Below are 27,643 nucleotides of genomic sequence, written 5' to 3' on the forward strand. Positions count from 1 at the left end.
TCCCTGAAGTTGGTCGAATAAATCATAAATACGAGGCAAAGGATACTTGTTCTTGACTGTGACCTTGTTTAACTGCCTGTAATCAATACACATTCTCATGGAACCATCCTTCTTTTTCACAAATAGAACCGGTGCACCCCAAGGTGACACACTAGGCTGAATAAACCCCTTATCAAGGAGTTCCTGAAGTTGTTCTTTCAATTCCTTCAACTCCGCCGGTGCCATACAATACGATATAATAGAAATGGGCTGAGTGCCTGGCACCAAATCAATATCGAAGTCAATATCTCTGTCAGGCGGCATGCCCGGCAAGTCTGCAGGAAACATATCCGAAAAATCACGTACCACCGAAAGAGAATAAATGACAGGAGTCTCTGCACTAACATCCCTCACAAAAGCCAAATAAGATAGGCAACCCTTCTTAACCATGCGCTGAGCCTTCAAATATGAAATCACCCTACTTGGTACATAATCTATAGAACCGCTCCACTCAACCCTCGGAATTCCCGGCATAGCCAACGTCACCGTCTTAGCGTGACAATCTAGAATAGCATGACATGGAGATAACCAATCCATACCCAATATCACATCAAAGTCAACCATACTGAGCAACAATAGATCTACTCGGGTCTCCAGACCCCCAATTGTCACCGCACATGACCGATATACGCGGTCCACAATAACAGTATCGCCCACAGGAGTAGATACATGTACAGATGAAACTAAGGACTCACGGGGCATATCCAAAAAATGAGCGAAATACGAGGAAACATATGAATACGTGGAACCAGGGTCAAATAATACCGAGGCATCTCTATGACAAACTGAGACAATACCTGTAATCACAACATCTGAAGCAATAGCATTTGGTCTGGAAAGGAGACCATAGAAATGGGCCTGACCACCCCCTGATCTGCCTCCCCCTCTAGGGCGACCCCTAGTTGACTGACCTTCACCCCGAGCTGACTGGGGGGATGGTGAGGTAGCTGGTGATGTAGTCAGAGGCTGACTCCTCTGCTGAGATAGACCTCCATGACGACGAGGACACTGCCTCCATATATGCCCAAGCTCCCCACACTCAAAACAACTCCCTGGTGCTGGCGGCGGAAACTGAAGGGAACCCCTAGCACCGGAATAACTGGTAGAAGAACCTGGCATAGAAGAGCCCTGAATGGGTGGAGCACGGGACGAAAACTGGAAGTGCACTAAGAGATGAGTGGCCCTGATGAGAAGTGTGAGAACCATGGCAAGATGATGCACCCCGATGAAATGGTCGAGCTGACTGAGCCTGTCTGAAATGACGACCTCTACCGTGCTAGAACTGACTCCCAAAAGGAGCACCGCTGAATTCACCCTGACCACGAGGCCTCTTGGCCTCCCGCTCAACCCTCTCCTGATCGCGAACTATCTCAATCTGCCGAGCAATATCGATAACCTCATCAAAGGTAGCACCCGAAACCCGCTCCCTGATCATGAGCAATTGTAGCTGATAAGTGAGCCCATCAATAAACCTCATGATCCTCTCTCTGTCCGTGGGAACCAACCAGATAGCATGACGGGCCAACTCGGAGAACCGTATCTCATACTGCATCACAGACATATCACCCTGGTGGAGCCGCTCAAACTTTCTACGCAGCTTCTCTCTGCGGGATCGAAGCACGAACTTCTCCAAAAAGACCATGGAGAACTGCTGCCAAGTAAGGGGTGCTGCGCCAACAGGCCTACGCCTCTCGTAAGTCTCCCACCATCTGAGTGCAGCCCTAGGAAACTGAAAGGTAGTGAATGAGACCCCACAAGTCTCCAAAATACCAGCAGAATGGAGTATCCTCTAACACATGTCCAAAAGGTCCTGAGCATCCTCTCTCTCTGTGCCACTGAAAGGTGGTGGCTAAAGTCTCCCAAACCTCTCCAACCTACGCTGATCATCCTCAGGCATAGCAGGAACCACATAATCCTGAGCAATAGTAACCGGTTGGGCTGGTGGTGCCTCTGGTGTCTGAAGTCCCTGAATAACCTGCTTGGGTGTATGAGCAACGAGAGTCTGAGTGCCTCCCTGGCCTGAGAAGTAGTTGCGGCCGTCGAAATAGAGACCGCCAGAGCAAGGCCAGTACACGCTATCAGAATCTGAGCTAGGGCCTCCTGAAGGCCTGGAATCACAATAGGCACATGTGGTGCCTGAGCTGGTACATCAACAACTAGAACTTGGTCCTCATCTGGGACAACCGGTGGATCTATAGGTACTGCCCCAACTGTTGTACGGGCTACACCTCTGCCCCTACCACGGCCTCTACCGCAGCCTCAGCCTCTCGCGGCCATGGCTGGTGGTACTGGTGGCTGGCCCTCCTGACCGGTAGTACGAGTCCTCACCATCTGTGAGAGAATGAAACAACATATGTTTAGTTACTAGAATCAACAGATTCGCACGATAAGAATTCAAGAATGTGGAGTTTCCTAAAGGTTCTGCAGCCTCCTGAAGATAAGTACAGACGTCTCCGTACAGATCCGTAAGACTCTACTAAACCCGCTCATGACTCGTGAGACCTATGTAACCTAGGCTCTGATACCAATCTGTCACGATCCAAAACTAACCCCTATCGTGATGGCGCCTATCGTGGAATTAGGCAAGCCGACTCATTTCCAAAACAAAATGATATTTTCATTTCAAAGATAATTTCAAGGTTATTTAACATAAAACCTCTACTTAAAGAGTTCAAATCAAAGAAAAATAGAAGTGCGGAAAAGAAAAGCCCGACATCGGGGTGTCACAAGTCATGAGCATATACTACAGTCTGTCTAACAATATCAAGGTTAACTCAGCCGGAAAAATAGCTAAATACAACTAGAGGAAGATAAGAGGGAGAAGAGCAGGGGCTGCGATTGCCAAACAGCTGCCTTGCTATCTCCAAGAAAATCTGCAACCAGAACACTCAATAACCGCTACCGTGTCCAGCTACACCTGGATCTGCACACAAGGTGTAGGGAGTAACATGAGTATGCCGACTCAGTAAGTAACAATAATAAATAAAGACTGAGCAGTAGTGAAGAGCAATAAAGCATATAAAGTTCATATCAGGAAATCTCAGTAAAATACCACATGCTCTTAAAAATTAGGATTTGAATCAAACATCTCGTTTAAACCCAGTTCCAGTAAAAATCATTTACAGACATTTTTCCAACAGTTTTTCAAACAAAGGCTCAATGCAAAGGTGAGCAAAAAATGATGAAATCATAAACAGCCCCTCGGGCAAAACATCACTCATATACAGCCCATCAGGCAAACCTCACAGTCACTCGTGCCACTTGGGCATACCTCACAATCACTCTTGCCACTCGGGCATACATCACAATCACTCTTGCCTCTCGGGCATACCTCACAATCACTCTTGCCTCCCAGTCACTCGGCACTCGCACTCAGTAGGTACCTGCGCTCACTAGGGGTGTGTACAGACTCCGGAGGGGCTCCAGCGCTATAATCTGCACGGACAACTCACGTGCCATAATAATAAAGTATGTTGCAGGCGGGCAGCCCCGATCCACACTCATCCTCACAAATCAGGCCCTCGGCCTCACTCAGTCATAAAGTATGTTGCAGGCGGGCAGCCCCGATCTACACTCATCTTCACAAATCAAGCCACTCGGGCATTTTAGTAAAACAGGGCATTCAGCCCAAAACATTTATATGCATCAAAATAGAGTCATAAAACTGAGTTATACGGTAAACAAGTATAAACATGACTGAGTATAGATTTTTTAATCAGTTTGGTTTGACTTTTCGGTTTGGTGCGATTTTTCGGTTCGGTTTGTACACCCCTACTCAAATCTACAAATCTTATTTCCAAATTTCTTAAGTTCCAATCTCCGATTTACACCTCAAAATCATATAATCTAGTCGGATTATTCGATGATAATTCAATATTATAGAGTAGAAATGATCACAAGGAACCTATCTCAAGTTTTCCTTGAAAATATATCAAAAATCGCCTCTCCTCAAGCTCCAATTTGTCAAAAATGGCAAATGGGACGAAGTCCCTATTTTTATAATTCTGCCCAGACATCCTTGGTTTTGCCTCGATCTTGGCCTTCGATCGAGGTCCTCGATCCTGGTCCTCGGTCCTGCCCCTCGATTATGCCTTCGATTGTGGCCCTCAACTCTGGGCTCGATCATGGCTTCGATCGTGGCCCTCGACTTTGGGCTCGATCATGGCTTCGATCATGGCCCTCGACCCTAAGCTCGATCTGGGATCACATCTGGGCTCGATTTCTGGGCAGAAGCAATTTCCAACAAAAGGAAATTGCAGCAGTTGTTCTAGTTTAATTTTTGATCCGTTAACCATCCAAAACTTACCCGAGGCCGCCGGGACCTCATCCAAATAAACCAAATAAACCAACAAGTCCTAAAATATCATACGAATTTAGTCGAATCCTCAAATCACCTCAAACAATGCTAAAACCATGAATTACACCCCAATTTAAGCCTAATGAACTTTGAAATTTCTAATTTCTACAAACAACTCCGGAACCTATCAAATCATGTCCGATTGACCTCAAATTTTCACACAAGTCCCAAATGACATAGCAGAGGTATTCCAATTTTTAGAATCGGATTCCGACCCCGATATCAAAAAGTCAACCCCCCGGTCAAATTTCTCAAAAATAAAACTTTCGGCATTTCAAGCCTAATTCCTCTACGGACTTTCAAAAAATATTCTGGACACGCATCTAAGACAAAAATCACCATACGTACCTATTGAAATCATCAAAATTCAAATCCAAGGTCGTTTACACATAGGTCCATATCCGGTCCACTTTTCTAACTCAATTTTTCAATTATGAGACTAAGTGTCTCATTTCACTTCGAGTTCCTTCCGGACTCGAACCCACTAACCAGATATAAGATAATATAGCTGAATAACACCAAAAAGAAGTAGGAATGGGGAAAACGGGGTTATAACTCTCGAAACGACTGGCTGGGTCGATACATCCCCTAGGCGAAAAGGTTCTACCTAAATTAAGCTACGTAAAACATCCTGAGCGAAGAGTACTTCTACCATGAACTATGAGCTGGATCCCCCTAGGCGAAAAGGTTCTACCTGGGTTAAGCTACGTAAACAATCCTGAGCGAAGAGTGCTTCTACCCGGAACTATGAGCTGGATCCCCATAGGCAAAAATGTTCTACCTGGGTTAAGCTACGTAAAACAACCTGAGCGAAGAGTACTTCTACCCGAAACTATGTGTTGGATCCTCCTAGGCGAAATGGTTCTACCTAAGTTAAGCTACATAAAACATCCTGAGTGAAGAGTAATTCTACCCGGAACTATGAGCTGGATCCCCCTAGGCGAAAAGGTTCTACCTGGGTTAAGCTACGGAAATGATCTGTATAAACAATAGTGATGCATGTGAAAATAAAATAAAATGGATATTTTGTGGAAACTTACCTTTGGTGATATTCGTCCTTTAGGAATCGCCATTCTGCACTGCTTTGTTCCTGCTTCAAACAAAGAAAAATTGTGAGTTTTAAAAGTGGTGGTCGGTTTGTGTCCTTGATGTCTTTGGCAGCTTGGCTTTGTGCCCATTCGCTTCAGAAAGACCGACTGTATTGGTAGTTGGCTACATTGCTAGTAGACTCTGTTGTTACTTTCAAGAGACTTTTGCTCTCTATACCAACCGTGATTGTGTTTGTGGCTCAATCAGCCTTATCCCAACTAGAGATCTTTACTTAGGTGAACTTTTCTGATATCTTGAATGGCTTCTTGCTTTTTGAGAAATTTGTTTGTCAGAGAGAATCGCAACTGGGTATGTGCCTTTTGCATGATGTGCACACTTCATAGTCTCAGTTCAGTACTACAGGGAACCCGTAATCAATCTTGCAGTCTGTTCTTTGATTGTTTTTGACAAGTAGGCAGACAGAAATATCTTTCGGGGGAACCTTTGTACTGCACGAATCCTCAAGACATGTCAACTGTAACAACTGTGTGTGCATGTTACTTCTCCGATAATGTTATCTTGAATGTTCTTGCCAGAATTTATTTTGTGCTACTGAAAAGCTGGTAGTAGATTTTGAAATCCATTCTTACTTGTTTTAACAAAGACTGACTCAAAGCAAAGGATATAATGATGCAAAGAAACAATATTAACAAGAGATCCCTTCATTAGGAAGGAAAGAAGGCAGTTTTTTTTATATATATATAAAGAAGGAAAAGGCTTTTTTTTTTAATGAGGTAACTAGCCATAATGGTCATGACATGCATTTTGGACTCAACGGCCTGATCTATCAAACTAATCTAATCATTCCTTTCGTTATTCCTTCGGACTTTGAAGTCGGGCTTATTTGTGTTAATTCTTTGCATCAGTTTCATGACTTACTTTCGTCTAGTGGTGCCCCGAGAGATCTTCACCAACAAGTATCTCTCATTTATTTATCTTCTACTTACCGTCGTCTTACAGTGCCAGCGAGGGTTTTCACTAGTAAGACTCTCTCATTTATTTATCTCTACTTACCGTTGTCTTACAGTGCCTGTGAGGGTTTTCACTAGCAAGACTCTTTTTTTTTTCTTGATTCCTTGAGTGAAAACCATGACCATGTCCTCCATATGACAACTATTGCTCATTGCGGATTTCCCTTGGCATTCTCCAAATTGATCAGGAGGTCTTGTTTGGAAGGCTTTTGGATATGGTTAGAAAGAAAGGACAGCATGAAGCCTTAAAGTAGACTCAATATGATGGGTTTTACACTTACAACTCTTGCAATTGACTATTTCAAAAAAACTAAAATAAACTCATGCCCCAGTTTTAGATACTGGATTTTTTTTATTTTTTTTAAATTCTTATTTGGTTGGACCGAACCGTGTAAGGCTGCCTACATATCTCAGGTCAAACGTAGTTCAAACATCTAACCTAACTATTTTTTTTATCTTTCTTTCTTTTTTCTTTCTTTTTTTCTCTTTTTTTCTTTTCTTCTTTTTTTCTTTTTTTTTTCAAAACAAGTTGCCCCAGCTTTTATTTCCTTGGGGCATGGAACTTAGACTATTATTTTTTGGACTTTTGACTCTAGACTTGATTCCAAGAAGGGGGGGGGGGGTTAAAATTATAACATAGGCTCAAAAGGTATAACAAATGGTATAAAGTATTTGGATAGCAGAAAAATGGGCCTCCTAGCCTCAAGAACGCCAAACATATTATCTCTTCGCAATCATGACATTGATAAACATGTTGTCTTCTGGGTCTTGTCCAGCGTAAAGTTATATGAGCAATAATTTTCTCGTAAGGAATGACCCTTGTCAATTTAGGTGACCTTTCTTTCTTAATATGGAAGTGTGCATTTCGATAATGATTGATACGTTTCAAATTATCTGTATTGCACCTTATTTTGAAAAATACTTTTTATCTTTTAGTGCTAAACAAACTTCAACCTATCTGATCATCCTTAAGTCCGATCTTCACAACAATTCATAGGTAGAGATCCTTAACCTACATGGGTATGACTGCTTTGGTTCCACGTATATTTGGCTTATACTTATTTTCCAAATGTTTCATGTCTTTATTCATCTTCAAAAGTGTCTCTTTCTCACTTATCCAATTCAAGACTAAATCAGTTTTCTAAGATCTGGCCAAAAATTCCGCATGCATGTCATGTCACTAGAACTAGCGTGAAAAGAACTATGTACAAAATGGACACAAAATGACTGACTATTTTTTATTGAATAAATGATAGTAGGGTCTGATAACATAAAAAGAAGAAGAAAACATGATAAAATAAACTACCATGACTCCTCCCCGGCTGAAAGAGGAGTGAATTTTCAATTACTAAGCGACATCTTAGCCAGAGACTTGCACATCAACATTACTATGGTATTCACTAATTTTGATTGCTTTGTAATCAACATTCAATTTTTGACTTTTTGATCAAAACAAAGCATGTCCTGTTGCTCAAACCTGGTAAAAGTTAACCAATGTTTGCCTCTATTTTTCACCACCAAACTGTCTACTTGCCTTTTCGTGACCTTAGTTGGATCAACAATAGCAGTGCTTATTCCCTTGGTTGAGAAGATGATAAAGTGATCCTGGATTGTTTTCGTAATTCACCATTGCAAACCAACAAACCAACCACCTTTAACTAGCTTTTATTTCAAAACAACAAGTACGTTAGAATGAACACACTCTTATTCTCTTTCTTCTTATTTTTTTTTCTTTTCTTTTTTTAACTTTTTTTTTTCAAAATCATTCGATCGAACCTGATGTGGGTTGCCTACGTATCATGTGGGAACATGAATCAGATCTTGCGTAGTTCGGGAAGATCATAAATAAAATAGATAAAATAACTTTTTTTTTCATATACAATTAATCCGACAAAATCTCCTAGCAACGAAAATATTTTTAATTTTTTTTTTATGATTTTATTTTTGGGTATTGGTGAAAGAAAGACTTCTAAAGAAGAAAGAAAATATTTTTGGATTTTGAATTTTATTTTTTTTAAATTTCAAAAGAAAGAAAGTATTTTTTTTGGATTTTGATTTTTTTGTTTTTTGAATTTTGGGAGAAAGACTTTTTTTTTAAAAGGAAGAAAATATTTTTGGATTTTTGGATTTGACGTCTCAAAGAAAAACTTCTAAAGAAGGAATTAAAGGAAAATATATTTTTGGATTTTTTAAAATTTGGGCCCGGAACCGATGAGGTTTGCCTACGAATCTCACATCCGGTGAGAATCAGACTCGCGTAGTTCGGTGAAACCAACTATTTTTTTCTTTTTTTTAAATTTTTAGGAAAATTAATCTTTAAAAATCATACACACTAGACCATATCATTTTTTTTCTTTCTTGTTTTTCTCTGTTCATTCAACTGATTTATGCTAAAGTTGGTCAACATACAAGTCTCCCAAATAATGCAACAAGTAGTACATAACATGACATAATGGTCTTAACAAGGTACCTGTCCTAAAACAGAACTCGGCCCCTGTGCCGACCCCTGCTAAGTCAAATGCACGTGATGCAAATAAAGCGAACCTACTAGGGATATCCGACATGAGGTTTGTTCTTCTAGGTTTAAATTTTAGTGGAGAAGGTATCTAGACAGGCTTACTCGAGTGAACAACTTAAGTCGAGGAGGGTCAGCGTACCAGTAGTATTGCTTTCCGGCTTAGCTGGTGGTGCTCCCCTCCTAAAATATGTATGACTAAAATCCTTCACAGGGTGACAAGCACCTCGCCTATCTCGAAGAAAGTGGGCTATGTCAAGCAAATGCCCAATTTAATTTCAAGAAGACTCAGAGGGGTGCATGAGAAGAGAGTTTATATGTACATTTCAACAATATCAAAGCGGTAAAAAGCACTCAAGTAGCACATTAAGCCCAAGTAAAATCACAGTATATACAAAAATTAATAAAGCCAAATAAAGTCAATGTACAAGCTCGAATTCTTGAGAGTCCCCAACAGACAGAGTTGTCACACCCCTTTTCTACCCCCCAAAAAAATATATATATATATATATATATATATATATATATATATATATATATATATATATATATATATATATATATATGTGTGTGTGTGTGTGTGTGTGTGTGTGTGTGTGTGTGTGTGTGTGTGTATGTGTGTATTGTTGTGGGTTAAAGAGTTTTTTCAATTAAAGTGACAAGTTTTTGATAAGGATTATTTAATTTACAGAGTCGCCACTTGGAATTGAGTTTTTGGGTGTTCTAAGTCACCTTTTATTTGAATCCCTATTCAAAGAAAGATTTGACTCTTTTATTATTGGCCTACGAAAACAAAGTTCGGGTAAGGAATTCAGTTGACCGGGGAGAAGGTGTAAGGCATTCCCCGAGTCTCGTGGTTCTAGCACGGTCGCTTTATTGACTACAACTTGGCTTGAATTAATTTTGGACGAACTGTGATTTATTAGCTTTCATGTTTTATCTATCCGCTTTTATTTCTTGATTATTCATAATTATGAAATTATCTTGAAACGAATCATACATATGTATATTCATTTTGTTTGGTATGTCAAAGTCATGTCACGCGTACGTGTACACAATTAATAATATTTATTATTTATTAGATTTTTTTGTCAAAATCACGTAAACGCGTACCTTGATTTATTTTTGGGACCATGATTATGGCACGCGAACGTATACATAATCTGGTAGATTTGTTACGAGCGTGTCTAAAGGCATAGTAGTGATTTTTGTAGTAATTCGGCGTTCTTGGTTATTGAGGAAACATGCCAGTGTTCAACTAAAGCCTAAAGATCAATACAACTTATTTCAAACCCAAACCTTCTCCTATCCCAAGCTTACATTAGATTTTCTAATACCAGTGGCCTATCCGTTCGGCCCAAATCCTTTACCAACTAATCTACTCATCTTCTTTGTTGTTTTTCTTTTTTCTTTTTGGTTTAGATCTAATAAATAAACAATATTACTATTACTACACATGATATAAGATTCATAAAACTAAACAATATAAAACTATTGAACATATTCATGATTTTAAGCCCACTTGCCAACACATAAAAAAAACAAGAATATCATCTAAATTAAAATCATAATGCAAATAACATTTCAGTAAATATCATTGAACCAGGAAGCAGAAATGTTAAAAGAGAAAAAAAATAACCTTGTATTAGATGAAGACTCCAATTTGACGTATATTAGGCAGGCATTTGTCCAAAAGCAAAAGAAAGAAAACAGGATATGGACTGAAAATATTCTCCTAAAATCCTCAATGAACTCAAACTGGAAATCTCGCCAATGACAGAAACCTTGAACGCCCAGAAAATGCCATTGTTTTAGGTGAAAAGAGGTTGTTTAATGGCTTATATTTGGTCCCTCTCGTGGTTGTTCGGTAACAGCGATGCATCTATTTTCTAGTGGTTTTAAGGTTATTTTAATGGAGTGTTTTAATGGAGTTTTACATGATTTTGGGGCTGGTTTTCAGATCTCCCTTTAACTGGAATTTTGGTGGTATTTATTGGAAGAGATGAGGTAAGGAAGATGAGTGTATGATTAGGAAGAAAAGAGGAAAACATCTCCCCCTGTTTTCGTGTGTCCCACTTTTTCCTCTTCCCTACCCTATGTGAGATGAGTCTTTTTATTTATTATGTGAGTGGAGAGTGTAAATTGGAAAGCAAAACAAAAGGAGTGTGTGTGCTGGTGTGGGCATGTGAGTGACGTGAGTGGAGGGAATCTTTTGGGTAAGACAAAGTTTGTTACTAAATTCATATCCAAAAAATGATTTATTTTCTTTTTGCTTTGTTTTTTCTTTAAACAATGGATAATGAATAAAAGGTAAAATTAATATTCCTACTAAATCAAAATAACAAGGTAAAAGTACTACATACTTAATGTATTTGTTGAAAGTCTCTAAACTTAAAAATTGCACTAAACTAAAGAAAAACTACATGTCACGATCCAAAATCCATTAAAGGTCATGATGGCGCCGGACACCGCGGTCAGACAAAACAAAAATAAATACTTAATTTGGTTTTTTTTTATTTTTGAAATCATATTTATAACGACCCGGTCGGTCGTTTTGAGAGTTAGAGCCCCGATCCCCTAATAACTGCTTCCCCCGTATCTTTTTCTGCTATTGTGACTTACCGGGAGGCTTTATTTTAGTTTTTGGAAGTGTTTAGGATACTTAGTCCCTAAATGAAGGTTTAAGACTTAGGATTGGCACCGTAGTCAGAACTGTGTCGTCGATTCCGTTAGCTATGTTGGGTGATTTTGGGCTTAGGAGCGTATCTAGATTGTGTTTTGGAGATCTGTAGCTCATTTAGGCTTGAAATGGCGAAAGTCAAATTTTTTGAGTTTTGGACCGATAGTGAAATTTTTGATATCGAATTCGGATTCTAATTTCGGAAGTTGGAATATGTCTGTAGGGTTGAATATGACTTGTGTGCAAAGTTTGGGGTCAATCGGACATGGTTTGATAGGTTTCGGCATCGGTTGTAGAATTTGGAAATTCTAAGTTTGAATCGGAGGATGCTTCGTGATTTTAGCGTTGTTTGATGTGGTTTGAAGGCTCGATTAAGTTCGTATGGTGTTTTAGGATTTGGTTGGTATATTTGGTTGAGGTCCCGGGGGCCTCGGGTGTGTTTCGGATGCTCAACGGGATGAAATTTGGACTTATGCAATTGCTGAAGATTTCTAGTTGCTGGTGTTTTCACATCTGCGGTTGGGGAACCGCAAGTGCGGACTCGCACGTGCGCAAGATCAGGCGTAGAAGCGGTTTGGAAGGAGGATCTCAAGGATCGCAGGTGCGAGGTAACATTCTGCATCTGCGATGCCCGCATATGCGACCCTGGAGCGCAGGTGCGAAGTGAGAGTGCAAAAGCGGACCAGTATCCATAGGTGCACACGCGCAGGTGCGGCCACTTTCTCGCAGAAGCGGTCCCAGGTTCCTTAAGTCATTTCTATACCTGCGATGGAATTTCCGCATGTGCGGTGCCGCAGGTGCGATGGATAGGTCATAAGAGCGAATTTGCTGGGTAGAAAAGAAAAAAATTCGAGGGTTTGATTCATTTCTCCATTTGTGGACTTGGGAGCTCGGAAATTGGCGATTTTTTGAAGGATATTTAGAGAGAGCTTTGGGGTAACGATTCCTAACTTGATTTTGATCATATTTCATTAATCTATTGTTGTTTTCTTCATTTAATTATGGAATTTGGGTGAGAAAGTTAGGAGAATGGGGAAAGGTTCTCCAACCGAATTTCTGAGTTTTGAGTGGGATTTAGACATCGGATTTGGATAATTTTGGTACGAGTGATCTCGTGAGTAAATGAATGTTCATATTTGGTAACTTTTACCCGATTCCGAGACGTGGGCCCGGGGAGACTTTTTGGGCGTTTTTCTAATTTCTTGCCTTAGCTTTGATTTCGTTAGCTAGATTAGTTCCTTGTAGCTATATTTATGTTATGTAATTGGTTTTGGCTAGATTTGAGCCATTCGGAGTTGGATATTCATGGAAAGAGTATTGTGACATATTGAATTGAGCTTGGTTCGAGGTAAGTGGCTTGCCTAACCTTGCATGGGGGAAGCTCCCCTTAGGATTTGGTAATGTTTGATATGTGAGTGTCGTGTACGTGAGGTGACGAGTACGTACACGGATTATTTGTTGTAAAACTCCATTTTTCACTAAGTCATAACTTGTTTTCTCCTTATTTGAAAACACACTAGCATATATAACTATCCTGTTTAGACTTGAATAACATGCCTACTTGTTTAACTGCCTATTTGAACTCTGTGTAGCATGTTTAGTGAAATTACCTACTTTTCTTGACTTGAACTTAGTCTAAACTGTAGGATTTCTTGTTGTAACTGTTATTTCGATTGGTTGCGCTGCATATTAACTTTGAGACTACAGAATGGTATTCCGGGAGATCCCCATGTACTGCGTATTTACTTTGGGACTACGAAACGGTATTCCGGGAGATCCCCTTACTCAACACATTTATTTTGGGACTACGGAACGGTATTCCCGGAGATCCCCCTGCACATTTACGTTTGGGACTACGAGACGGTATCTCGGGGGATCCCTTGTTGTTATCACTGTGTTCTGAGTTGTTTTCTTTCATTGATTATATTCATGTTAGATTTCCGTATTTATTTTTACTGCGATATTTCATTCTATCTTATTTTATTATATTTATACCGGTAGGGCCCTGACCTGATCTCGTCACTACTCGGCCGAGGTTAGGCTCGGCACTTACTGGGTACCGTTGTGGTGTACTCACGGCCTTTCCTGCACATATTTTTTATGTGCAGATCCAGGTTCATCTTGCCAGCTTCATCAGTAGTTGCAGTCGCTACTGCTTATTGGAGACTTCATGGTACATCTACCCGCGCCCGCAGATCCTCAGAGTCCCCCTCTATCCCCTATGTTCATTTTTCCTTCCTTCTATAGAAATGATGTATAAAAGAGTTAAGACTTCTTAGTAGCTTGTGACTTGCGGGTTTCTGGGTTTTGGGAATGTTTTTTGTACTTTTCAGAGGTGATAATTGTATATGCCGAGTGACATTCAGTTGCTTATTAGATATTTGTTACTATTAGTAGTTAATGTTCATGCTTTTGTTTCATTTCTGCAAAAGTGTTAGGCTTACCTAGTCGTAGAGACTAGGTGCCGTCTCGACGGTTCACGGAGGGAGAAATTAGGTCGTGACAAGTTGGTATCAAAGCTGCTTAAGGATTATAACATTACCATTTTGTACCATCCCGGGAAGGCCAATATGGTGGCCGATGCTTTGAGTCGTCGGGCAAAGAGTTTGGGGAGTTTAGCATATCTACCAGCAGCAGAGAGGCCTATGGCATTGGATGTTCAGGCCTTAGCCAGCCAGTTTGTGAGATTGGATATTTCTGAACCGAGTCGAGTATTGGCTTATGTGGTCTCTCGGTCTTCCCTTTATGATTGTATCAGGGAGCGTTAGTATGATGACCCCCATCTGCTTGTCCTTAAGGACACGGTCTAACACGGTGATGCTAAAAAGGTCACTATTGGGTAGGATGGTGCATTGAGGATGCAGGAAAGGTTATGTGTGCCCAATGTGAACGGTTTGCGTGAGTTGATTCTCCAGGAGGCTCACAGCTCACGGTACTCCATTCATCCGGGTGCCGCGAAGGTGTATCAGGACCTGAGGTAGCATTATTGGTGGAGGAGGATGAAGAAGGACATAGTAGAGTATGTGACTAGATGTCTAAATTACCAGCAGGTGAAGTATGAGCATCAGCGACCGGATGGGTTGCTTCAGAAGAGAGAGATTCCGGAGTGGAAATGGAAGAGGATCACTATGGACTTCGTTGTTGGACTCCTACGGACTCAGCGGAAGTTTGATGTAGTTTGGGTGATTGTGGACAGGCTGACCAAGTCAGCGCATTTCTTTCATATGATGACTACCTATTCTTCCGAGCTGCTGGCTCGAATTTACATTCGTGAGATTGTCAGACTTCATGGCGTACCGGTATCTATCATCTCTGACCGAGGCATGCAGTTTTCATCGCGGTTCTGGATAGTCGTACAACAGGAGTTGGGTACTCGGGTGGAGTTGAGCACAACTTTTCTCCCTCAAATGGACGGGCAGTCCGAGCGCACTATTCAAATTCTTGAGGATATGCTTTGTGCGTGTGTGATGGAGTTTGGAAGTACTTGGGATCAGTTCTTGCCACTTGCTGAGTTTGCCTACAACAACAGTTATCAGTCCAGCATTCAGATGGCACCGTATGAGGCTCTGTATAGTAGGCAGTGTCGATCCCCAGTGGGTTGGTTCGAGCCGGACAATGACAGATTATTGGGTAAGGACTTAGTTCAGGATGCCTTGGAGAAGGTAAAGGTGATCTAGGACAAACTTCACACAGCCCAGTCTAGACAGAAGAGTTATGCGGACCGGAAGGTTCGCGATGTTGCAATCATGGTTGGAGAGCGGGTCCTGCTTCGGGTTTCGACTATGAAGGGCGTTATGAGGTTCGAAAAGAGGGGCAAGCTGAGCCCAAGGTTTATTGGGCCCTTTGAAGTATCGCGACGAGTTGGGGAGGTTGCTTATGAGCTTGCCTTACCTCCCAGCCTAGCAGGAGTTCATTCGGTATTTCATGTTTCGATGCTCTGGAGGTATCACGATGATCCGTCTCATGTGTTAGATTTTCGCTCAGTCCAGTTGGACAAGGATCTATCCTACGTTGAGGAGCCAGTGGCTATTTTGGACAGGCATGTTAAGAAGCTGAGGTCAAAGAATATTGCATCAGTAAAGGTTCAGTGGCGGGGTCAGCCGGTCGAGGAGGCGACTTGGGAGACCGAGCAGGATATGTGCAAACGTTATCCTCATCTTTTCACCATTTCAGGTATGTTTCTATACTCATTCGAGGACGAATGATTGTTTTAAGAGGGGGAAGATGTAACGACCCGGCCGGTCGATTTGAGAATTAGAGCCCTGATCCCCTATTAACTGCTTCCCCCTTATCTTTTTCTGCTATTGTGACTTACCGGGAGGCTTCATTTTGTTTTTGGAAGTGTTTGGGACACTTAGTCCCTAAATAGAGGTTTAAGCCTTAGAATTAGCGTTGTAGTTAGAACTATATGAAGACGACTCCAGAATGGAGTTCCGTTAATTCCGTTAGCTCCGTTGGGTGATTTTGGGCTTAGGAGCGTATCCGGATTGTGTCTGGAGGTCTGTAGCTCATTTAGGCGTGAAATGGCGAAGTTCGAATTTTTGGAGTTTTGGACCGGTAGTGAAATTTATGATATCGGGGTCGGATTCCGATTTCGAAAGTTGGAATAGGTCCTTAGGGTTGAATATGACTTATGTGCAAAGTTTGGGGTCAATCGGACGTGGTTTGATAGGTTTCGGCATCGGTTGTCGAATTTGGAAATTCTAAGTTCTTTAAGTTTGAATCGGAGAATGATTCGTGATTTTAGCATTGTTTGATGTGGTTTGAAGGCTCGACTAAGTTCGTATGGTGTTTTAGGATTTGGTTGGTATGTTTGGTTGAGGTCCCGGGGGCCTCGAGTGTGTTTCGGATGCTCAACGGGTTGAAATTTGGATTTATGCAATTGCTGAAGATTTCTGGTTGCTGGTGTTTTCGCATCTGTGGTTGGGGAACCGCAGGTGCGGACTCGCACGTGCGCAAGATCAGGCATAGAAGCGGTTTGGAAGGAGGAGCTCAGGGATCGCAGGTGCGAGGTAACATTCCGCATCTGCGGCCCTGGAGCGCAGGTGCGAAGAGAGACCGCAGAATCGGACCAGTTTCCGCAGGTGCGACCACTTTCTCGCAGAAGCGGTCCCAGGTTCCTTAAGTCATTTCCGCACCTGCAATGGAATTTCCGCAGGTGCGGTGCCGCAGGTGTGATAAATAGGTCGCATGAGCGAATTTGCTGGGCAGAAAAGGAAAAAATTCGAGGGTTTGATTCATTTCTCCATTTTTGGACTTGGGAGCTCGGAAATTGGCGATTCTTTAAAGGATTTTCAGAGAGAGCTTTGGGGTAACGATTCCTAACTTGATTTTGATCATATTTCATTAATCTATTGTTGTTTTCTTCATTTAATTAAGGAATTTGAGCGAGAAAGTTGGAAAAATGGGGGAAAAGTCCCCCAACCGAATTTCTGAGTTTTGAGTGGGATTTAGACATCAGATTTGGATAATTTTGGTACGAGTGATCTCGTGAGTGAATGGGTGTTCATATTTGGTAACCTTTTCCCGATTCCAAGACATGGGCCCGGGGAGACTTTTTGGGCATTTTTCTAATTTCTTGTCTTAGCTTTGATTTCGTTAGCTTGATTAGTTCCTTGTACCTATATTTATGTTATGTAATTGGTTTTGGCTTGAATTGAGTCATTCGGAGTCGGATATTCATGGAAAGAGCATTGTGACAGATTGAATTGAGCTTGGTTCGAGGTAAGTGGCTTGCCTAACCTTGCTTGGGGAAAACTCCCCTTAGGATTTGGTACTGTTTGATATGTAAGCGCCGTGCATGTGAGGTGACGAGTACGTACACGGGCTATTTGTTGTAAAACTCTATTTTTCACTAAGTCATAACATGTTTTCTCCTTATCTGAAAACACACTAGCATATGTAACTATCTTGCTTTGACTAGAATAACATGCCTACTTGTTTAACTGCCTATTTGAACTATGTGCAGCATGTTTAGTGAAATTACCTGATTTCTTTGACTTGAACTTAGTCTAAACTGTAGGATTTCTTGCTGTAACTGTTATTTCGGTTGGTTGCGCTGCATATTTACTTTGGGACTACAGAATGGTATTCCGGTAGATCTCCCTGTACTACATATTTACTTTGGGACTACAAAACGGTATTCCGAGAGATCCCCCTGCTCAGCACATTTATTTTTGGACTACGAAACGGTATTTCGGGAGATCCCCTTACATATTTGCATTTGGGACTACGAGACAGTATCTCAGGAGATCCCCTGTTGTTATCACTATGTTCTGAGTTGTTGTCTTTCATTGATTCTATTCCTGTTAGATTTCTATTTTAATTTTTACTGCGATATTTCATTCTGTCTTATTTCATTATATTTATACCAGTAGGGCCCTGACCTGATCTCGTCACTACTCGACCGAGGTTAGGCTCGGCACTTACTGGGTACCGTTGTGGTGTACTCACGGCCTTTCCTGCACATATTTTTCGTGTACAGATCCAGGTTCATCTTACCAGCCTCATCAGTAGTTGCAGTTGCTACTGCTTATTGGATACTTCAAGGTACATATGCCCGTGCCCGCATATCCTCGGAGTCCCCCTTTATCCCCCTATGTTCATTTTTCCTTCCTTCTATAGAAATGATGTATAGAAGAGTTAAGACTTCTTAGTAGCTTGTGACTTGCGGGTTTTCGGGTTTTGGGAATGTTTTTTGTATTTTTCAGAGGTGATAATTGTATATGCCGAGTGGCATTCAGTTGCTTATTAGATATTTGTTACTGTTAGTAGTTAATGTTCATGCTTTTGTTTTATTTCTGCAAAAAATATTAGGCTTACCTAGTCGTAGAGACTAGGTGCCGTCTCGACTGTTTACGGAGGGGAAAATTTGGTCGTGACAATATTTCTTTCAATTAAATAATAAAAGATGGAGTTTAAAAAATAAATAATAATATGTTTAAAGATTCCAATACAGTGCAACCCATAATCGCCCAAAACCCGGTGTCACAAGTGCATGAGCATCAACTAGGAATGTAAAATAATATACAACATCTGTCCGAAATATAAATTGGACAGGAAAATATGAATACTCTGAAGGAGATTCTGCTGGCTACGTACTCGTAACGTGGAATGCAGCTCACCTAAGTCCCCGCAATAAATGCGCCTCTACGCCCACAAGGCCACTAGACATATATGCACCTGCACAAAATGTTCAGCAAGAGTAGCATGAGTACATAAATCAATGCGTACCCAGTAAGTATCCTGCCTAACCTCGAAGAGGTAGTGACGAGGGGTCGACTTCGACACTTACTAAGGCCAACAATATGATAATATGAAATTCTAATTAAGCATGATATATATAACAATAAAACTCGAAACAAGAAATAACTGAACAATTCATCACCATATTTAAGAACCTAAATCACTTCCTTCATTTATAACAAATAATCTTTCAAATAATGAATTTATATCAATTATAAAAAGGACTTCCGGTTCTATTATCACGCACAAAAGTTCACCGAGGACGTTCGGCCCGATCCAACATAAATATAAATTGTGCACTGCCGAGGGTCGAATGACACAAATCATAGATTCATCTATTAACCTGCTGAGGCGAACGCCCGCTCCCATTAGAGTAGTAGAAAGAATTACCCCGCTTACGGATCATACTCGCGGTCAAATATAAATTATCAATAAATCTTAACTCTTTCTTGATTCTTTTCAAAATAAAGACAATTCAACCTGAAGCTTTTAAATCCTTAAATTCCTCGACTTAGTTCCAGTTGATACAATTAACAAATATAATCAAACAACGGTGCCCACAAAGCATGGTGCCAACCTAAAACTACTCGGACATAAACAGGAATAGTAGTTACGTTCAGACTCTCATCACTTCGTGCGTACGTAGCCCCCCACAAATAACAACACATATTAATTAAGTTCACCTATGGGGTAAATTCCCTCTTTCAAGGTTAGAAAAGAGACTACCTCGCTCCGAAGTTCCATTACCGGCTCCTAAGCCCTTCCAATAATATAAACTGATGCCCAACGCTCTAAAACTAGTCAATAAACGTGCAAATCCATAAATACAGACTCTAATACTTATCATAATCCAACTTATAACAATTCTAAACTCCGCTTGAAAAGTCGATAAAATCACCCTCGGGCCCACGTGCCCGGATTCCGAAAATTTTTGAAGATAAACCTTACCCATATCACCAGAAACTCAAATATATAATTTATTCCAAGTTCCACGTCAAATTTCGTGGTCAAAATCCAATAATAAAATTTCTAGGTTTTCTACCAAAAACTCCATAATTTCTACCAATTTCCTTGCTTAAATTCTTACACAAATCATGCATTTAATTTGCAATAGGTGGGAATCACCTAACTTGTGTCTTGATGAAAATCCCTCCTTAAAGCTCTCCAAAATCGCCTCAACCAAGTGGAAAATGAGAGAAGAAGAGCCAAATTTCGCTCTTTAAAACAATCTGCCTAGTGACCTCTCGCACTTGTGGTCCCTTGACCGCTTCTGCGATCCTTCTTCATATCCCTCAACTCCGCATCTATGGCCCCCATCCGCTCATGCAGCTCTACATGCGCAGGTGCGGTCCCGCTTCTGCGAAACTCGACCGCATCTGCGGTCCCAGCCTTCCCAGCCTAAGTCGCTTCTGCGACCCTCATGGCCGCTTCTGTGGCTCCGCACCTGCAGCCCTAACCTCGCAAGTGCGGTTACACCAGAATTGGTGCACTTCAGCCATTCCCTAAGTCCAAAAATTGCTCTATTAACCATCTGGGACCCGCCCGAGGCCCCCGGAACTATAACCAAATATACCAATATGTCCCAAATCATATTATGAACTTAGTCGAGCCTCCAATTCACATCAAACAACGTTAAAAATACGAATCACCCTCCAATTCAAACTTAATGAACTTTGAAACTTCAAACTTCCACAATCGATGCCGAAACCTATCAAATCACGTCTGATTGACCTCATATTTTGCACACAAGTCATAATTGACATTACAGACCTACTCCAACTTCCAAAATCATAATCCGACCCAGATATCAAAAAGTCCACTTCCGGTCAAACTCTCCAAAAACCTTCAAATTTCTAACTTTCGCCAAATGACCCCAAAATGACCTACGTACCTCCGAATCCACTTCCGGATGTGCTCCCAATACCAGAATCGCCATACAGAGCTATTCCTAGTCTCGGAATCCCAAACGGACATCGATAACATTGAAATTCACTTCAACCCAAATTTATGAAATTCTTTCAAAATGCCAACTTTCACAATAGGCGCCGAAACGCACCCGGGTCATCCAAAACCCGATCTGAACATATGCCCAAGTCCAAAATCATCATACAAACCTATTGGAACCTTCGAATCCTGATTTTGAGGTCGCTTACTCAAAATCCAACCTTGGTCAATTTTTCCAACTTAAAGCTTCCGAAATAAGAATTTTCTTTTCAAATCGTGTCTAAACTTCTGAAATTCAATTCTGACCACGCGTACAAGTCATAATACCTGAAGTGAAGTTGCTCATGGCCCCAAGCTGCCGAACGATACGCTAGAGCTCAAAATGACTGGTCGGGTCATTACATTCTCTCCCACTTAAACATACGTTCGTCCTCGAACGTGCTAAGAACTGCGCTAGAGTTGTTTAAAATCACTGTTTAACACCTGGTGCACCTACCCGTGCTACCACAACCCAGCCGAGCACATTAGCTCGAGCCAATCTGAAGATCATTCTCTTTATTTAGTCAAATATGCCTTAGAGCCAAATTCCAACATCTAAAACCCTCTACCAGGTATGTTTCCAACATATGAACACCGTATCCATCACCACACGATGCACCAATACATGATTGCATACCTTTACTGAATTCATACCATGCACCGTGTAACTCACATGACCATAATAACATCCTCTGAAAACAATAGCCGAAATCCCATGAATCTGATGCTTACAACACACCTCATGACACATATAAGTCTTGTTCCAATTCTTGAAATGCCACGACAAAGAAGATGTGTAGAACTCATAGCCACCTGACGAATTACAATTTATGGAGTCTCTCCTCCCGACAAGAACCATTACCTCATTCTGGACTGAATAACAATATTTACTCTTTAATATGCCTCATATAAATCTGATCGCACTAATCCCAGGTCCAATAATCTCGTCTCACCCAGTACAAGCTGCTCAGGCAACAAGTTGCCTCAGACACTGCCAAAAATCTCATATGATTCCGCAATGTGCTAACAAGCTACAAACTTGAATGTGATACATAAGGAAAAACGAACTCTGGAAAGAGTTACTCAACCCACGTAGCTAATTAAACAACCAAAAGGATGTTAGGAACCTTCCCCAGGAAATGAGAGGCAAAACACACCATAATAGCTATGGGAAACTATACTCAATACCACATTGTTGCGGCGTGCAACCCGATCCATACGTGATACCATTGCGGCGTGCAACCCGATCCAACCATGATACCCGTTGCGGTGTGCAACCCGATCCAAACAATATCTCTGTGGTGGCGTGCCACCCGATACGCACATAGTAATAAATGGGGAAATACCCATCAAGCTATAAATGTTTATACCTTAAGAAATGCCCGAATATCAACCACAGGCATGCCAACTGCATAATACAAATCCTGGGGAGACGGATAGCGCCACAAGCTACAAAACTCAAGCACGACTAAGGTGCGATAAATGACTTGCATCTCGAGAGCCATCCTGCTCATGTAACACCACAACTATACGTGATCTCAATACAAGTGTGAATAATCAAACTGCCTCACAACCCACATGGCACAATAGGGACTACACGGAAGGCCAACAACAGAAATAACATCCAAGGCCCAAAGACCCCTCCGAAAATAGCGTTATGCTGAAATAAACACATCCGGCCTCACATAGAGCCCACATACACATTTAGAACCATCCACAGACCTCAAGTCGATTCTGATCGTACCGCACTGGGCTAATAACCTTTCAAGGATCCACAATAACCCCTGACACACAAGAACAACTGTCAAATCCAGAACACACTTCCACAGTCCACAACCAAACGAACCGAGCGCCCTTCAGGCATAAATTCTCACATTAGCGATAGTACCAAAAATCTCCATACTTGGTTTTAAATCTTCAATCAATCAAGTGACTACATGTCACACTTATACAATCTTCCCGTGGAACACACTTCCACAACCTTCCGCACCAAAAAACAAGTCTGCACCTCTATATAGCCGGCCACTTTAATGTTGTAAAGCAAATCAAGAATCCGCAATCAGTACGCAAAGCCTCCTACACAGGACACCGATCTCAGGTGACGTTAAAGACAATACCAGCTTACTCTAAACATCTGAATTCTTTTTCGCTCATCCAATCTCTTGACATTATTATCGACATCAACTGTAACCTTGATCCTCAACTTCCAATTCACATGTCGCTCACTGCACCTAACAGACCAATACGCAAGAGTACCAGACTTTCATCATAACTCCCGAACCACCAATAGGGTACACACTTCATCATATAGAAACTTCTCACTTAACTCATTTCAGGAGAACCATTGCCCCACTTGACTGAATTCCCATAACCGCAGAAGATACAAACCTCGAGTGGTGGTTTAAACTACCATAATTCCTCCGGGCTCCATCTACACATAACATGCCATAATAATCGCATGCCTCCAAATAAGATCAATTACGGTTGTCGTCAAACCTCGCACGTACCGCCACAAATCACAGGTATACTTAACACGCTAAAGGAACTGATCATTGCCACCATCATGCCAATTCAACCATTGCTAACCGACTCTGACTTCTTCTAATTTAATCTGGATCTTCCTTAGAAATAACAACATCTCCTTTATCAATTTAACGAACTCAATCTGCACTCATCCTGAGTGACCCCATTTCACGAGACCACATTGTCTCCAAAACCCACGAACCTTCTCATGCCCTCCTTGTGTACATATTCGCATCTTCAACTTGTACACCCATTCTAAAAATCCCTCTATGAATCTGAAGTTAGTTTCTCCCATTCCGCCAATGCCACACCGCAGACCAAAGATAACGTAGAATACTCCAAGCCACTTTTCATAATCCGCTGCAAAAACTCAATACTTAACCATACTACTGGCTCAAAATCCTTAGGCACCGCACTTTGAACCCACTAGAACTATTGTTGAGAGTCACCCACTCTGACTTATTCCCAATTATGATCAAACACCAAGGCCATGCTGGCACATTAACACCCTCTCAAAGAAGCACCCGGCTAAATCACGTTCCTTGTAACTCACCTCTACACAAAGCATAAACTCCGAGTCTTCCCAAAGCCTGAACATGAATCGATAAGACCAATTGTAGCACACATTACTCAATTCATTGGCTCAAATCACCACTAATGTTCTCTTTCTTTAGTCGTAATAACCTACCAACATGCCGATAACCAGAAACCTCACAAGTAGATAACCATGCAATCCAATAATAGATGGTGGGGCTCTCCTAATTAGCTTGAAGCTATCATTGCATAACTCTGGAACCTACCAAGATTCCTTCTTCCTTACTGACATGACCTTGCGTAATCGACCCACCAAATTCCTCGAAATCTTCCTGTTATCCATTTCATGAACGCCTTGAATCACTAGCCACATTTACATATTCGACCTCTTACCGAATAGCCAGTAAAATTCTTCATATAAGTTTCATCAACACCACAAAACAGTTAATTTGCTCACCAGAAATAAGCCACATGTGGAAATTCCATGCTGACATCTTCCAACAACGCTGCACCGAATACAATTACTATGAAATCCTTAAACTATCCTGAGCCAGTGCTCATTCACCAGCCGTACAATCCCATTCACTCCCCATTGGCATCAACTAAACGTGCGACGATACATTCCAATCCAAAGTCATGGTGTATCCTTCTTCATATCATGCAACTCATTTCCGTCGTATCCAACCCTTCTCCGTATAGTAGCCAATATTCCAAATTAAGTTCGTAGACTTAGTCACTGTCCACTATGAGTTCCAAATCACTCTAAAATTTTCCCAAGAGGTATAGTAATCCTACCACATAACCCATCTGCTACTCTGCCACTCTCCCACTTTGGTCAAACAATCTCCTTTAAGCAACTACTCGACTCTGTTTCTCACGCTTGGCCTTCTAAAAATTTAACCACTGCAAGATACCTCCCACATGTTCTTCATCATCCTTCGCTGCCCAGATGTTGCCTTAAATCAAAATCTACCTCTGTAGCACTTGAACCAATCGATCGCTACCAACTTTAAACCTTTCCGAAGATCATCTTCCAGGAACCCTCAACACCCGGACCACCGATTAAGTCTTGAACCACCACACACTGTGATCTCTGAAAGCCGCTTCCCCGGCACTGTTTCACACTACCCTGCCCGAAGGCAAATTGATGAAGACCATAACACCGTCGAACTTAACACATTCAATCCAGGGCGACGACACCACATTACAAATGAAAATTCTACCATGCTCGAATAACAAGACTCATTACTCCGTCAATCCAAACCTGAACATTCATAGTCCGATTGCCTTTCCTTCGCCAAAAATAAAATACTGGATCTCTGAATCATGCACTGAGTAAACCTCATTTCCAAGTCATTCACTGCTTTGATGCATAGACAAGCATCCTACCATTATACAAACACGATGCGATAGCAACGCACGAATCGTCATAACAATCAATGGCAAATCTCAATACCTTAGGTAATGCTGATACTAAGCTGAAACGGCAGAACGGCCTTCCGCGAGGCGACGACAATAGCCCAATCCAATACGCCGGGAGAAGCATCTTGCACCACAACTATAGTACCATTAAGATTCCTCGATTGCCAATTTATAACAAGCGCTTCGCGTCGCATAAGACTGAATAGGAAGGGAATGAAGGCATAAGCCTCAAAGGAATCGAATCGCACGATAAGGAATCAAGAAGGGAAGTGCTCCTAACAGACTTGTAGCCTCTCGAAGATAAGTACAAACGTCTCTATACCGATCTGCAAGACTCTACTAGACTCGCTCATGACTCGTGAGACCTAAGTGAACCTATTGCTATGAAACCATGTTGTCAAGACCCAAAATCTATTAAAAATCTTAATGGCATCGGACAACTCGGTCAGGCAAGCCAAAAATAAATACTTAATTTGGTTCTCATTTTTTTTATTTCTGAAATCATATTTTCTTCAATTAAATAGTAAAAGATGGAGTTTACAAAATAACTAATAATATCTTTAAAGATTCCAATACAGTGCAACCCATAATCGCCCAAAACCCGGTGTCACAAGTGCATGAGCATCAACTAGAAATATAAAATAATATACAACATCTGTCCGGAATATAAATTGGATAGAAAAATATAAATACTCTGAAGGAGACTCTGCTTGGCTACGGACTCGTAACGTGGAATGCAGCTCACCTAAATCCCCGCAATAACCGCGCATTTGCGCCTACAAGGCCACTAGACATATATGCACCTGCACAAAACGTTCAGCAAATGTAGCATGAGTATATAAATCAATGCGTATCCAATAAGTATCCCGCCTAACCTCAAAGAGGTAGTGACGAGGGGTCGACTTCAACACTTACTAAGGCCAACAATATGATAATATGAAATTCTAATTAAGCATGATATATATAACAATAAAACTCGAAACAAGAAATAACTGAACAATTCATCACCATATTTAAGAACCTAAATCACTTCCTTCATTTAAAATAAATAATCTTTCAAATAATGAATTTATACCAATTATAAAAGGGACTTCCAGTACTATTATCACGCACAAAACTCCACCGAGGACGTTCGGCCCGATCCAACATAAATATAAATTGTGCATTGATGAGGGTCGAATGACACGAACCGTAGACGCATCTATTAACCTGCCGAGGCGAACGGCCCGCTCCCATTAGAGTAGCAGAAAGAATTACCCCGCTCGCGGATCATACTTGCGACGCGATCAAATATAAATTATCAATAAATCATAACTCTTTCTTGATTCTTTTGAAAATAAAGACAATTCAACTTGAAGCTTTTAGATCCTTAAAATCATCGACTTAGTTCCATTTGATACAATTAACAAATATAATCAAACAACGGTGCCCACAAAGCATGGTGTAAACCTAAAACTACCCAGACATAAACAGGAATAGTAGCTACGTACGGACTCTCGTCACTTCGTGCGTACGTAGCCCCCCACAAATAACAAAACATATTAATTAAGTTCACCTATAGGGTAAATTCCCTCTTACAAGGTTAGAAAAGAGACTTACCTCACTCCAAAGTTCCATCATCGGCTCCCAAGCCCTTCCAATAACTCAAACTGATGCCCAACGCTCCAAAACTAGTCGATAACCGTGCAAATCCATAAATACACACTCTAATACTTATTATAATCCAATTTATAACAATTCTAAACTCCGCTTGAAAAGTCGATAAAATCACCCTCGGGACCACGTGCCCGGATTCCGAAAATTTTCGAAGATAAACCTTACCCATATCACCAGAAACTCAAATATATAATTTATTCCAAGTTCCACATCCAATTTCGTGGTCAAAATCCAAAAGTAAAATTTCTAGGTTTTCTACCAAAATCTCCACAATTTCTACCAATTTCCATGCTTAAATCCTTATATAAATCATGTATTTAACTTGCAATAGGTAGGAATCACTTACTTTATGTTTCTTGATGAAAATCCCTCCTTGAAGCTCTCCAAAATCGCCTCAACCAAGTGGAAAACGAGAGAAGAAGAGCCAAATCTCGCTCTTTAAAACAATCTACCCAACGACCTCTCGTACCTGCGGTCCCTTGACCGCTTCTGCGGTTCCGCAGGTGCAGCCGAATTACCGCTTTTGCGGTCCTCTTTCATACCCCTCAACTCCGCATCTGCGGCCCCCATCCGCTCCTGCGGCTCCACATGCGCAGGTGCGGTCCCGCTTCTGCGGAACTCGACCGCAT

General features: G+C 41.3%; 1 long non-coding RNA gene across 3 annotated transcripts; it reads right to left on the reverse strand.

Annotated features, from left to right (window-relative positions):
• Positions 1-641: 641 nt before the first annotated feature.
• LOC142169440 (uncharacterized) lies at positions 642-11,105 on the reverse strand. Of its 3 annotated transcripts, none has more exons than XR_012699232.1 (3): positions 10,611-11,089; positions 5,437-5,486; positions 642-2,962 (listed from the first exon to the last, which is right to left on the reverse strand). It is a non-coding gene; the product is annotated as an uncharacterized LOC142169440 (long non-coding RNA). The 3 variants fall into 3 exon arrangements; XR_012699230.1 differs by having other exon boundaries at positions 659-2,962; positions 5,437-9,202; positions 10,611-11,105; XR_012699231.1 differs by having other exon boundaries at positions 659-2,962; positions 5,437-9,221; positions 10,611-11,105.
• Between the last annotated feature and the right edge of the window lie 16,538 nt (positions 11,106-27,643).

The sequence above is a fragment of the Nicotiana tabacum genome, chromosome 15, assembly GCF_000715075.1.
Source record: "Nicotiana tabacum cultivar K326 chromosome 15, ASM71507v2, whole genome shotgun sequence".
Taxonomy (NCBI): domain Eukaryota; kingdom Viridiplantae; phylum Streptophyta; class Magnoliopsida; order Solanales; family Solanaceae; genus Nicotiana; species Nicotiana tabacum.